Below are 14,178 nucleotides of genomic sequence, written 5' to 3'. Positions count from 1 at the left end.
TAGACAGTAGGCATATTGATATTGTTAGGCTGTCACGTATCCCATTTCTCTTTTTTTTTAATTATTTCCCCCTTTCTTCTCCCTGTTGCATTTAGCAGATCTTTTCCATCTTTGCTTGACAAGATTATGATTATTATTGTTTATTTGTTTTTAAATGAAATGGAGAAATTACCATTCGTTATCATTCTAAACCATCAACCATCACTGTACTAATGTCTGTGTTCGACATTAGTGTGAGAGAGACAACCAAACGAGCTTACTTGGTCCGCCATGTTTTTATTCTACTGAATCAGCATCCGGAAACCCGGATGTACACACATCTATACAGGTGTTACGTCATACACATGTGTAATGCTGGGGTGCTGTATTTAGCAAATGCACATACAGTCTAAGGGAGGTAACTGGAATTATATTAGATACAATACGGATGCATCTCCCTTCTTTAGAAAATAACTTGCTCCACTAATACATAAACTGTTAATAAAAATAAATCAGTTAATTGCATGAGTGGCTATTGGATCATAAGGTCAAATATTGAAACAATTATAATTCAATATTAAAATCATAGTAATTAATTATGAATTTACTTATTGAGTGTTATACAATTGATAGAAAATCCATCCAATAATTTCACATTGTCCATTGCACACTGTCCATAGAATGTAACTTCACTGTGATGACTAATGTAGTGATGAAATATTATCCTTGATGAAATATAAACACGACTGTCCTTTTTTTTTTAAAGAAAAGAACACAACTGATAAACAAAACTTGAACACAAAATACCGGTAGGCACAATTAAGCATAAATGTCCACAATCAATGTCACTGGAATTGAATGACTAGAACACATCTGTCCATTACTTAAATGTATGGAATCCCATTGAGGTAATAACTTTAGTTTTGCAAACTCTGCCAAATCTAGATAGATAGGGCTTTACAGTTGTCGAGACTGCTTCAGGCTGTGAGATTTGGGGCACCTGAGGGACAAGTGTGCTAGATGACTGGATAGGCTAATCTTGTATTACCTTGGGTTCGAACCGTTGGCATGGATAGGTCAGAATCTACTAAGGGTTGGAAACTGGACCTGCCTAAAAGATGACGCCTGTTCCTACGATAAACCTTACCTGCTGATTCCACAATAAAAGATCTGTCAGCTACTTTGCTAAAGATTGTAGCTGGCTTCCAGGATTTGTCTGACTGTTGGACATGAACATGTTGACCTACCTTTAAATAAGGAAGATCCTTAGAACCCTTATCAAAATGTTTCTTTTCTCTTTTCTGTTTGGCTTCTAGTTTGACCTTAACCTCAGCATGATTTATGGGGTTTGGAACAAGGTCCTGAGGTATGGTTGGTAGTACTGAGCGGAGTTGTCTCCTCGATGAAGAACAATGAATGAATGATCCCTCACATGTATTGTATCTTTCCCTGAAGTAAAATGTATCTAAAATTGTAAATTGTAACTGTACGTGCAAGGCAGGTTCAGGCCAATGCAGGCACATTCTTGGTTTACTATTTACTTTAAACCATTATCAAAAACTTGATTTGAAAACTGTACAATATGTCATTTTTAAAACCTCCATGCCTCAAACATGACATATTCCCCAGCGGATGCAAGGTGTCACTCCACAGGCTGTTGATGACATAGAAGTCAAATTTCAAAAGAAAAAGAACAGATTGTGTAAAAATCAAAATCTCATCGTCCAGTGCAACAACCACTTCCATTCAAGAACATTGTCACAAAACTTACTGCACTACTTAAATCGATTCAATCAATTTCAGCTTAAAACGTAATTACCAGTTACACTGTACTACAGATGATATTGAAACAGTTGACACAAAAGTTGGAGCTGTACCTAAAGGATCAATTTTGTCACATCAACAAAACTATATCAAGACAGCACAAATATCATAAATCATACAGATTATCAAATATATCCAGACTATGAAATACCAGATAATACTAGAAATGTTGAGATAGTTTTACAAATGGGTGAGCAAAATGTTCAAAAAGGATTAAAAGTAACATCACCAGAGAGTATTGATATAGAAGTTATGAAGCTATGAAGTTGAAGCTGTCGATTTCTATGACACCATTACAGGAACCCGACAGGAATTTGGTCTGGTTTGGTTTGAGTTGTTTAACGTCCTATGAACCGCTAAGGTCATTTAAGGACGTCCTCCCGTGCGTGCGATATACATGCGTGTGGTGAGTGGGTATTTGTGTTTTGGGAGGCTGCGGTATGTTTGTGTGAAGTCTCCTTGTGAAAGGCCGTAACTTTTGCGAATTTATAGTGCTACCTTACTGAAGCATACTGCCGAACACACCCAGCAGGACACCACACGCGGTCACATTAAAATGACAACGGGCGAACCAGTCGTCCCACTCCTAACATGCTAAGCGCTTAGCAGGAGTAGTAACTACCATTTTCAAAGACTGTTGTATGTCTTGGCCAGGGGACAGAACCCAAAGCCTTCCTCACAGGGGAGAACGCTCAACTATAGCAATCGGAACACCTCGCCTCCGTCTGCGAACGTAGGCTCGGAGGTAAGTGTATGAATACACATGGAAATGATGGGTCCAGGTGATTCGCCGGACGATGACCAAATTACCGCGAACTATAGTTGTCGATAGGGTAAACAACATGGCTGCGCCCAATCGATTCCATACAGTATTTCGCTGTATATGTGAAGAGTAAGCGTTATATAAATGTTATTGACATGTTTTTCATTTTAGTTTTGTTTTATGTTTATGATCCAACCTTATTTGTAAAGATTAACAACACTACTATGTGTGTACCAGTACATGTATACAGCAAAGTTATTGTTTTAGATACATTCTTTTTTTATCGACAGCGACGCATTGCTTATATCAACAACATGATCCCCCAAAGTCATATTGGCTTCCAAATGTCGGAAATGTTGTTCACTCATCCAAATTTGACTAACCCAGAATACATATTAATACTAGACTGATTTAATACTGGTAGATGTTTTATAATTAAGTCATGAGTATGATGTTTGTATGAATAAAAATATACTCTTAAACACTAGACATTACATCATTGAGTCATCAAGGACTTTGCAGTGAATTTTGTTAATTTGAAATACATTTTTTATATGTATTTGAATTTTACATTACTTCATAGGTAGCCATCTTGATTTTGAAACCTATATATAACTTTATAAAAAAAAATACTTATTTAGTGAAGTGGATGCTTTAAAAATGATATTGCAGAAAGGTTCCCAAACCCCTGCACCTGTGTATAATTTCTGTGGTGTTTTATCATCTAATGGTATATTTTATCTGAGTTAATAACAATTTCTATGGTGAACTGTCAATTCTCAGTTTTTCACTTGCAATTTTTTATGTTTGATTTGTTCTGGTTTGGTTTGGTTTGGTTTATTTTGTTTAACGTCCTATTAACAGCTAAGGTCATTTAAGGACGGCCCCCCGTGCGTGCGACATGCATGCGTGTGGTGAGTGCGTATTTGTTCTGGACACTTATAAATATGTTTCTGTCAAGCTTGAAATGTAAATCTGTTGACAATTTATTATGACTGTTGTGAGTGGTCAGTTGAATCTCTAGAGATTCAACTTGACAATCATAAAACAATTCTTAGCTTGGATCTTATTTGTACTTTTTCACTATTTTTTAAAGATATTAGAACATAAAGATTGCATCACATACAATATGCTTGGACATGATTAATGTACCCAGTATGAAAAACAACATTGCTATGGTTCAACATTTATTTTCTTGTCTGTCCAGATGTTGTTTTCAGGTGACAACTTGCACATTTATTATCATTTTTTCTAGTTGTCAGAAAGTGTTCTAAAACATACAGATCCACTGTACATGTGTAACAGTCAAAGTCGCTAGCTTAGAAAAAATTAATTCTTTGTTATGAATATTTCATTAAAACAGTAGGAATCTAATTTATCAAGTTTTTAATTGAATAAGACATCAGGTGACCAGAGAATTATTACTTGTACATGTATATAATTATTCTTTATTTTCATTTTCATGTAATTTATATATCTCAACACAAATGTTGGTTTCTTACGTAGCATCTCACTCTCACATGTACAACCAACAATCTCATCATCATCATCATCATCATCATCATCATCATGTGAATGTACTATCCTGACATATACTGTTAAGATACCTGATTGTCACATCCTCGCCCTCATCCTCAGTCTTATTAACACTGTTTTTTATTACAAACTGAATCTAGGCATAAAAACAACATGTCATTGCGTATTCATCGAAATATACATCAGCAACTTTTTATTACCATGGCATACATACCAAACAAAACAAAAAAATGGATGGGGGGGGGGGGGGGGGGCAGTTCTCCCAGCCTCATTCCTCCACATCACATACTATGACCCACAACCTTTCACAGACAAACATCTTTCACATCTGCTTGAGGGCACAGTATTGGAACATATGAACTAATGTATTGCCTATTGTATATCAAAATGATATTCATACTATATTTATTATAGTAAATATTTCACTTTATTGACAAGACAGACAGGAAAATGTGAAAGAGAGAAGAGGTTAGGAAAGATAGTGGGGAAAAAAGACAAATAAATACTAGTAATAATAAAGGTGGGGAGTAGACCAGATAAAATGTGTTTGGCTTTGTCAAGGGCTGGGAGTAAGTACAAAAAGGGTGTTTGTGGGTTGTAAAAATGATATCAATAATAGTTGTAAGAGTAATACATGTAGTTTAATTATGCTTGGCAATTCAAACCAAATACTCAACTCATAAATTAACTATTTTTTCCATTGATTCCATTTTACTTAAAACTTCCTTAACAGTCACTCTACAAGAAGCAATATATTGTTGAACTTTATTATAAGTGTCCTTTATTGTGTTGATTAAAGAAATTACATGTATTGAATTGTGAAAACATTTCATTCTGTATAGATACTGCTTATTAATAATGATAATTTCATTATCAATCCTAATGATAGGTGAATAATTAACAGAAATCTTTCAGTAGTTTGGAACAATCTTCTAATTCAAGTTTAATTAAAAATCAAATAATATGATAGAAGACCAGAATTCAACTTCTTCAGGTTTGTTTCACTTGGAATGGGGAGTGAAATAAAAAGGTGATTGAACTGCGATACCATCAGTGATTTGATTATATATGATATCTAACAATAACAGTTAATGACCTTCTACTCCAGGTTATAATGAATGAGTTTAGTTTATTTTTTAACAGATTTCAGTCTTGGTTCAGCTGACCAGAGATTAGAAATATCACTAGGTCAACAGTCAATGTCACTGTAAAAATGTCACTGTTAAAATGTCAAGTCACTTCTGGTTTTGCTTTTTGTTTTCCACTGGTACACATTTTGTTTTAGCTGTAGGATGAAGCAAATTTGACTTGTCAATGTTCAGGTTTTCATAAAGGGCTATATTCCATGCTTTCCTTCACCAGCCTAGGAGGCAATTTTCCATCATCTCAATATTTTGATGATTTTTTTCTGGTATGTACATTGATGTAATCATATAAAAAAAATCAAATCCCTTAACTTTAAACAAATAGAAACACAAGAAAATTAGAAAAAAACACACATTTCTGGAGACATAGAAAATTTAGAGAGCTGGATAATGATTTACCATTGGTAAACTGTATCCTCTATCATAATATAAAAACAAAAGCATACCAAATTGATATGCTTCAGGGTTAACTATCTATTTTTATGTCTTATATTTTATTTCATCATTCGTAAGAGGGTTTGTATTATTTGAAATAATGTTCAAATTTAATTTTATTTGCTTATTAGAAAAATACACCCTGTTTTCTCCAAAATAACCACATTCTTCAAAAAAAAAGAAGGTCCATTTGCCTTTGTGAATGACACATGGTTGTGTTCTGTAGAATGCTGGTGAAAGTTATATAATAGTACAATAGTATAATGGCAAAGTTTGTTAATACTATTGAAACAATAAAGACTTTATCAAAAGTGGTATGATCATTACCCTGTATACAATGTATGAGTGCATAATCCAGCTGTGGGAGAACAGTAGATATTCTGGTTCTGGTATAATATGAATCAGACTATAACTGCTGTCACTTCTTTTTTTTGAATTTCAAGTTAGAGAAAGGAGATCACACCTTTCATGAAAACATATCTCAGCCGTGTTTTCAAGTTTTCTGTATTTTACTTTTGTCTAGATTTCAAATTATAATTTATATGCATTTATAACATAAACATTATTGGTTTGGTTTATTTTGTTTAACGTCCGATTAACAGCTAAGGTCATTTAAGGAAGGCCTCCCGTGAGTGCGACATGCATGCGTGTGGCGAGTGCGTATGTGTGTTTTGGGAGGCTGCGGTATGTTCGTGTTGACGTCTCCTTGTGATAGGCCGGAAATTTTGCCGATTTATAGTGCTACCTCACTGAAGCATACTGCCGAAGACACCCAGCAGCACACCCCACCCGGTCACATTATACTGACAACGGGCGAACCAGTCGTCCGCCTCCAAATATGCTTAGCGCTAAGCAGGAGTAGCAACTACCATTTTAAAGACTTTGGTATGTCTCGGCTAGGGAACAGAACCCAACGCCTTCTTCACAGCGACGAACGCTCAACTAAAGGCCAAAAGTGAGGCATTGTCAAGGGAGTCTGGAGACATTAGGAAGAAGAAAGTTGTTAAGAAGAGAAAAGATAAGATCCCAAGTTTAGTCGCCTCTTACGATCATGCAATGGGGGCTTGGTTTGGTTTATTTTGTTTAACGTCCTATTAACAGCTAAGGTCATTTAAGGACGGCCTCCCGTGTGTGCGACATGAATGCGTGTGGTGAGTGCGTATGTGTGTTTTGGGAGGCTGTGGTATGTTCGTGTTAAGTCTCCTTGTGATAGGCCGGAACTTTTGCCGATTTATAGTGCTACCTCACTGAAGCATACTGCCGAAGACACCCAGCAGCACACCCCACCCGGTCACATTATACTGACAACGGGCGAACCAGTTCTCCTAATTTTGTTACGGTTAACAAAGGAACATATCTGGGAAGTGGTGTGGAGCTAACAGATATAGTAAAGGATTCTGTGCCAGAGAGGGACGTCCGCAGGTTGTCAACTCTGCAGGGACAGTCAGAATTGCCAAACCACCTTCAGGCGTTGTATGATCGGTCGGTAAATGAACTTTCTCCAGAGGATTTGGTTTGGTTTATTTTGTTGGACGGCCTCCCGTGCGTGCGACATGAATGCGTGTGGTGAGTGCGTAGGTGTGTATTGGGAGGCTGCGGTATGTTCGTGTTAAGTCTCCTTGTGATAGGCCGGAATTTTTGCCGATTTATGGTGCTACGTCACTGAAGCATACTGCCGAAGACACCCAGCAGCACATCCCACCCGGTCACATTATACTGACAACGGGCGAACCAGTCGTCCCACTCCTTGTATGCTGAGCGCTAAGCAGGAGCAGTAACTACCATTTTAAAGACTTTGGTATGTCTCGGCTAGGGAACAGAACCCAACGCCTTCTTCACAGCGACGAACGCTCAACTAAAGGCCAAAAGTGAGGCATTGTCAAGGGAGTCTGGAGACATTAGGAAGAAGAAAGTTGTTAAGAAGAGAAAAGATAAGATCCCAAGTTTAGTCGCCTCTTACGATCATGCAATGGGGGCTTGGTTTGGTTTATTTTGTTTAACGTCCTATTAACAGCTAAGGTCATTTAAGGACGGCCTCCCGTGTGTGCGACATGAATGCGTGTGGTGAGTGCGTATGTGTGTTTTGGGAGGCTGTGGTATGTTCGTGTTAAGTCTCCTTGTGATAGGCCGGAACTTTTGCCGATTTATAGTGCTACCTCACTGAAGCATACTGCCGAAGACACCCAGCAGCACACCCCACCCGGTCACATTATACTGACAACGGGCGAACCAGTTCTCCTAATTTTGTTACGGTTAACAAAGGAACATATCTGGGAAGTGGTGTGGAGCTAACAGATATAGTAAAGGATTCTGTGCCAGAGAGGGACGTCCGCAGGTTGTCAACTCTGCAGGGACAGTCAGAATTGCCAAACCACCTTCAGGCGTTGTATGATCGGTCGGTAAATGAACTTTCTCCAGAGGATTTGGTTTGGTTTATTTTGTTGGACGGCCTCCCGTGCGTGCGACATGAATGCGTGTGGTGAGTGCGTAGGTGTGTATTGGGAGGCTGCGGTATGTTCGTGTTAAGTCTCCTTGTGATAGGCCGGAATTTTTGCCGATTTATGGTGCTACGTCACTGAAGCATACTGCCGAAGACACCCAGCAGCACATCCCACCCGGTCACATTATACTGACAACGGGCGAACCAGTCGTCCCACTCCTTGTATGCTGAGCGCTAAGCAGGAGCAGTAACTACCATTTTTAGAGACTCTGGTATGTCTCGGCCAAGGGACAGAACCCAAAGCCTTCCTCACAGCGGCGAACGCTCAACTAAAGGCCAAAAGTGAGGCATTGTCAAGGGAGACATTAGGAAGAATAAAGTTGTTCAGAAAGAAGAGAAAAGATAAGATCCCAAATTTAGTCGCCTCTTACGATGATGCAATGGGGGCAGCAGGTACAATTCTTACGCCCTACCCGCAGGGCAGTTCTCCAGAGGAAGCTGAAAAGCTGAAATGCTTGTTGAGTGAACTAAAGGACATTTTTGCGAAAGATGATCTCGATCTCGGAAGGTTCACTGGAAATATCAGGCACAGGATTGATACTGGAGATGCCAAACCCATACGTCAGCCTTTGAGGAGGACACCTCTTGGTTTTGAAAAAGAGGAGGAAAACCACATTACGCAAATGTTGGATAGAGAGGTAATGCAGCCTTCCGCCTCTGACTGGGCTTCTGCTCCCGTATTGGTCAGGAAGAAGGATGGAGGGCTTCGCTACTGTGTGGATTTTCGAGCTCTGAACAATGTCACGGTAAAGGATGCCTTCCCCCTTCCTAATATCTCGGATTGCATTGACACCCTCCGGGTGAGTCTTCATGAGCACCTTGGATATGGCCTCGGGATACTGGCAGGTGAAAATCGAAGCGGAGGATCGCCACAAGACAGCGTTAATAACCAAATATGGGTTGTTTGAACATAAGCGGCTTCCGTTCGGCCTCTGTAAGAAGTGAAAATTATGGAAAATGTGTTTCTTTATATCTAAATTGCTTGAAATTGAGAGAAAAGGTCTACAATATGAAATGGAAACCATATTTTATGCGAAGTCTCAAAAATATTTGAATTAAGTTTTTCTTAAGTAGAACATAGAGGGTAATTACTTGCGATCTGAGGTCTTCAATTACAATTCTTATTTGTCACAGTTGCAATTGTAAAATATGTGAAAATTTAAGAAAATGGTGTGATCCCAATATCAAAATACATTTGTAGCTTGAAATTGAGAGAATAGTTCTACAATATGAAATTAAAACCAGATTTTATGTAAAGTTTCAAAATTCTGAATTTGTTTCTTCAGAAGAAAGAGGGAAATTTCCTGCTGTCTTTCGCCAACAATTTATAACACACTTCCTAATGTAAATATTTGCCTATGGCTGTGCTAGCCTAAAAATAGAAATATATAAACAATTTACACTAGTACCTGTCTTACTGTATTTTACCTGTGTGCAGATGACATTTCGAAGAAGACTTTTTTGTAAAATTGTTTTCATCCTGGTCCTGGTCATTGTTTAAATTGTCAAATAATTTTCTATAATATCTTTAGCAATAAGTTAAGTTTTAATTCCAGAGATAAAAAAATCAATTACATGGTTCCCCACCATTGAATTTAACTTAGTGTGACACAATAAATACATAATAGTTCAAAAAGCAATTTGTCACAGCCAAATGAATAATAAGATGACATTAACTGCTGCTGATAGTTCTTTTTATTTCCTCGACATGGACGAGACATACAAAAATAAGAAACCCCCCTGAAATATACAGAAAACTGCCCTAAGTATACAATGACAATTATAAGTATTACTGTTCCTACCATGAATACGAACTTGCGACTATCATAATTATATTCTACACATAGTATAGATAATAATTACCTTCACCAACTTGTTGTAGTTGTGTCAAGATGTCTATATGTTCCCGAGCAAAGGACCTCAGAGGATACGTCCTAAATGCTGTAAACCAGCCGACTGAAGAAAGTTGTTCAGAAAGAAGAGAAAAGATAGGATCCCAAATTTAGTCGCCTCTTACGATCATGCAATGGGGGCATTGGGTACAATTATTACGCCCTATCTGAAGGGCAGACTTTCTGAGAAATAGCGATAACAAATTTCAATTGTCAAAATCCAAGATGGCTGCCTGTCGGTCATGTTGTTTTCTGATCCATCGCAAAATGCAATATGCACAACCTGAGATTAAGGGGACTTACATATGAAATTCCAGAAAATCCCCTTCAGTATTTTCTGAGAAATAGCGATAACAAATTTCAATTGTCAAAATCCAAGCTTGCTGCCTGTCGGCCATGTTGTTTCCAGACTGCTCCCAAAATGAAAAATGCATAACTAGGGACAACGGGTAACCTACATATGAAATTTCAGAAATATCATTTCAGTACTTTCTGAGAAATAGCGATGGACCTAACAAGAATTGTTTACGGGCGGACAACGAACGCAGGGAGATTTGAATAGCCCACCATCTGATCGGATGATGATGGGCTAATAAACTGCATCTTCCTGCTTCAGGACATCAATTACTTGTAAGTTAATGCTTCATCAATACACCAATAAAATTGTTTCGAACCTGAAAACAATTTCTTTACAAAATGAGCAAGACTTTCCAGAGCCTCTCCTGCTCCAACAAGCACTAAGTGCCACCAAACGGTAATGCTGGTACCACGCTGAACGTCTCCTTCGAAGAAGTCAGAATGGGCGCTACTCAGGAAGATCACTAACTATTGATGCTACGCTGCTCCTAGAGAGGGTAACTACAGACTGTCAGAATAAATATTTGTGTATAGGTAAATATAGTTATAGTAAATGGTGGTGTGCGACCTTAAATAGGTGTTGGCGCAGTTGTCGCCCTTGGCAGTTTCGTTTTGGAAAACTCAAGAGGAGTTCCGGGTTGATTTGAGCTTGGATGATGGAGTGAAGGCGCGGAAAGTGACTGGAAGATGGAAGGATGTGTGCTCGATCTCGGAAGGATAATATCGACAGTAATGTGATGATGAGCAACAGTAAAGTGTCGGGTAAGCCTGTCTTCCCGAAATGATACACACACATACACACGTGTGTGCAGGGTTCCATGTACAGAGTTTCGCTACAGCAGTGAAAATAAGGTCATCGCCCCGGGCGGTGTGTTTCAGTAAAGACTGTTAGTGTTATTGTTTATTAACACCCCTGTATTGTATTATGCGTTATCATTCGCAGTCCAGCTATTAAAAATACCGTTCAGTATATCCAAAGAAAGATAAAAAAAATCTATGTCAAAAGGCGAATATTATGGTCTGGGACTCGTTGCCCAATTCCGTGTGTTCTCCGCTTTTGACACAGACTGTTTGAGGTTGAAGTAGAGAATGCTTTATTGTGTTATCAATACTGGGTATGGCTGTGCCGCTCTGACCACAGTCACGCTCGCATAACTAGATTGGTAATTATGGTAAGTATTTTGTGGTGTTTCTATGTGGTATGTATGTAGGGTTTGTATTTAGTGGTGCGCTACCTATAAGTCGGACCTCTCTGTCAGGTAAGTATTTTCGATAAGGCGCGAGAGATACCAGATGACGGGCGATCGGTAAGGCACGCTCTGGACGGAGGATCGTTCGAGGTATTGGAAACTGTGGTCAGAGCGGCACAGCCATACCCAGTATTGATAACACAATAAAGCATTCTATACAGTATATACATATTTATTTACAGTATTTATAAGGCTATTATATATACAAAATGCACACACACTCACACTCACACTACACATAAGGATATATACAGTCTTTTTAAAAGTTCTGTCCTCTTCCTTTCCAATCAACTCCTCTGGTCCTCTGTCCTTATCACGTCACATGAGTAGCCAGCTATGAGCGTACATGTAGATACTTCAGTATCTCATAACACTTCAGTGTTAACACAACAATCAGCCGATATCGGAATCATCATCACTGCCACATGGAAACCACACAGGTATACATGTAGGTCGAACTGTTGACCACTGACTTATATGAGTCAACTGCATCACCGGGAAACAAGGCTGGGTTATACCGCCACTGACTATCACATGTAGATGACCCTGTCATGGTCAAAACTGTTACTGTGTTGGCTGGTCCATCTCACCCAGTTCCCTTGATAATCCACGGTAGAAAGCTGGTAAATACAGAAAATAGGACATAGTTTGTAGAAATCCGTAATATTCCAGGTAGTTTAAAAGTCTCTTCGCGTATACAAGAGCTAGATATTTATTTCACTTACGCGCTTCCATACATTTACACTCCTAACAAACTGGGGTTTCTAGATATACAATTATATATAAATTCATGATAATTAAATAACATTACTTAAATATTACTATAATTACTGAATAATATAGCATACTTATGCGAATTACCAGTTAGGTAAACATGCGGGTCCACAGCGTACAATAAATAATTACAGTCTATCACCTATGGGCCTCCATACCTATAGAAAACGCATACGCTTACTTTACACTAAATACATGACAATAACTGGCCCGTATACAACTAATACATGACTGATATACAAATGTCTTGCTTATACAGCTTATTGATACTATAGTTACCATTATAACATATTGATAAAACAATAACCAGTTATAGAAATTCAAACATACACGTAAACAACTCAGTCACGCACGAGTGGACCGCATCAACTATAAATGCTTGACCGGTCTCCTACAGGTAAATACTATAATCCAATCGGATAAATACATGGGCAATATAAACCAAAAAGGGGCAAACACTTACCACAGTCAGCTTTCTGTGCTTTCACTCATATGAGACAAATATAACAATGTCTCCAATACCTCGAACGATCCTCCGTCCAGAGCGTGCCTTACCGATCGCCCGTCATCTGGTATCTCTCCGCCTTATCGAAAATACTTACCTGACATACAAGCAAGACATTTGTATATCAGTCATGTATTAGTTGTATACGGGCCAGTTATTGTCATGTATTTAGTGTAAAGTAAGCGTATGCGTTTTCTATAGGTATGGAGGCCCATAGGTGATAGACTGTAATTATTTATTGTACGCTGTGGACCCGCATGTTTACCTAACTGGTAATTCGCATAAGTATGCTATATTATTCAGTAATTATAGTAATATTTAAGTAATGTTATTTAATTATCATGAATTTATATATAATTGTATATCTAGAAACCCCAGTTTGTTAGGAGTGTAAATGTATGGAAGCGCGTAAGTGAAATAAATATCTAGCTCTTGTATACGCGAAGAGACTTTTAAACTACCTGGAATATTACGGATTTCTACAAACTATGTCCTATTTTCTGTATTTACCAGCTTTCTACCGTGGATTATCAAGGGAACTGGGTGAGATGGACCAGCCAACACAGTAACAGTTTTGACCATGACAGGGTCATCTACATGTGATAGTCAGTGGCGGTATAACCCAGCCTTGTTTCCCGGTGATGCAGTTGACTCATATAAGTCGGTGGTCAACAGTTCGACCTACATGTATACCTGTGTGGTTTCCATGTGGCAGTGATGATGATTCCGATATCGGCTGATTGTTGTGTTAACACTGAAGTGTTATGAGATACTGAAGTATCTACATGTACGCTCATAGCTGGCTACTCATGTGACGTGATAAGGACAGAGGACCAGAGGAGTTGATTGGAAAGGAAGAGGACAGAACTTTTAAAAAGACTGTATATATCCTTATGTGTAGTGTGAGTGTGAGTGTGTGTGCATTTTGTATATATAATAGCCTTATAAATACTGTAAATAAATATGTATATACTGTATAGAATGCTTTATTGTGTTATCAATACTGGGTATGGCTGTGCCGCTCTGACCACAGTTACAATTTGGTGGCAGCGGTGGGATGACTGGTGCTAGTCTGCTCGGTTGATTTCATGATTTACATTCTGTCAGTAGATGCTGGAAAGGTTTTCCACAGGTTACATGTAGTTAGGATTAGGTTCCCCATTTCTTTCACAGCAGTCTGGATACTGTGTGGAAAGTGGTATAGGTGAGCAAGTGAGT

At 38.4% G+C, this 14,178-nt stretch overlaps 1 long non-coding RNA gene across 1 annotated transcript; it reads right to left on the bottom strand.

Moving 5' to 3' along the window:
* Nucleotides 1-11,835: 11,835 nt before the first annotated feature.
* Nucleotides 11,836-13,042, bottom strand: LOC117337887. The gene is made up of 2 exons (XR_004534910.1): nt 12,919-13,042; nt 11,836-12,301 (listed from the first exon to the last, which is right to left on the bottom strand). It is a non-coding gene; the product is annotated as an uncharacterized LOC117337887 (long non-coding RNA).
* Nucleotides 13,043-14,178: the final 1,136 nt, after the last annotated feature.

The sequence above is a fragment of the Pecten maximus genome, chromosome 11, assembly GCF_902652985.1.
Source record: "Pecten maximus chromosome 11, xPecMax1.1, whole genome shotgun sequence".
NCBI classification, from domain to species: Eukaryota; Metazoa; Mollusca; class Bivalvia; order Pectinida; family Pectinidae; genus Pecten; species Pecten maximus.
This window is presented reverse-complemented; position numbering and strand designations above follow the sequence as displayed.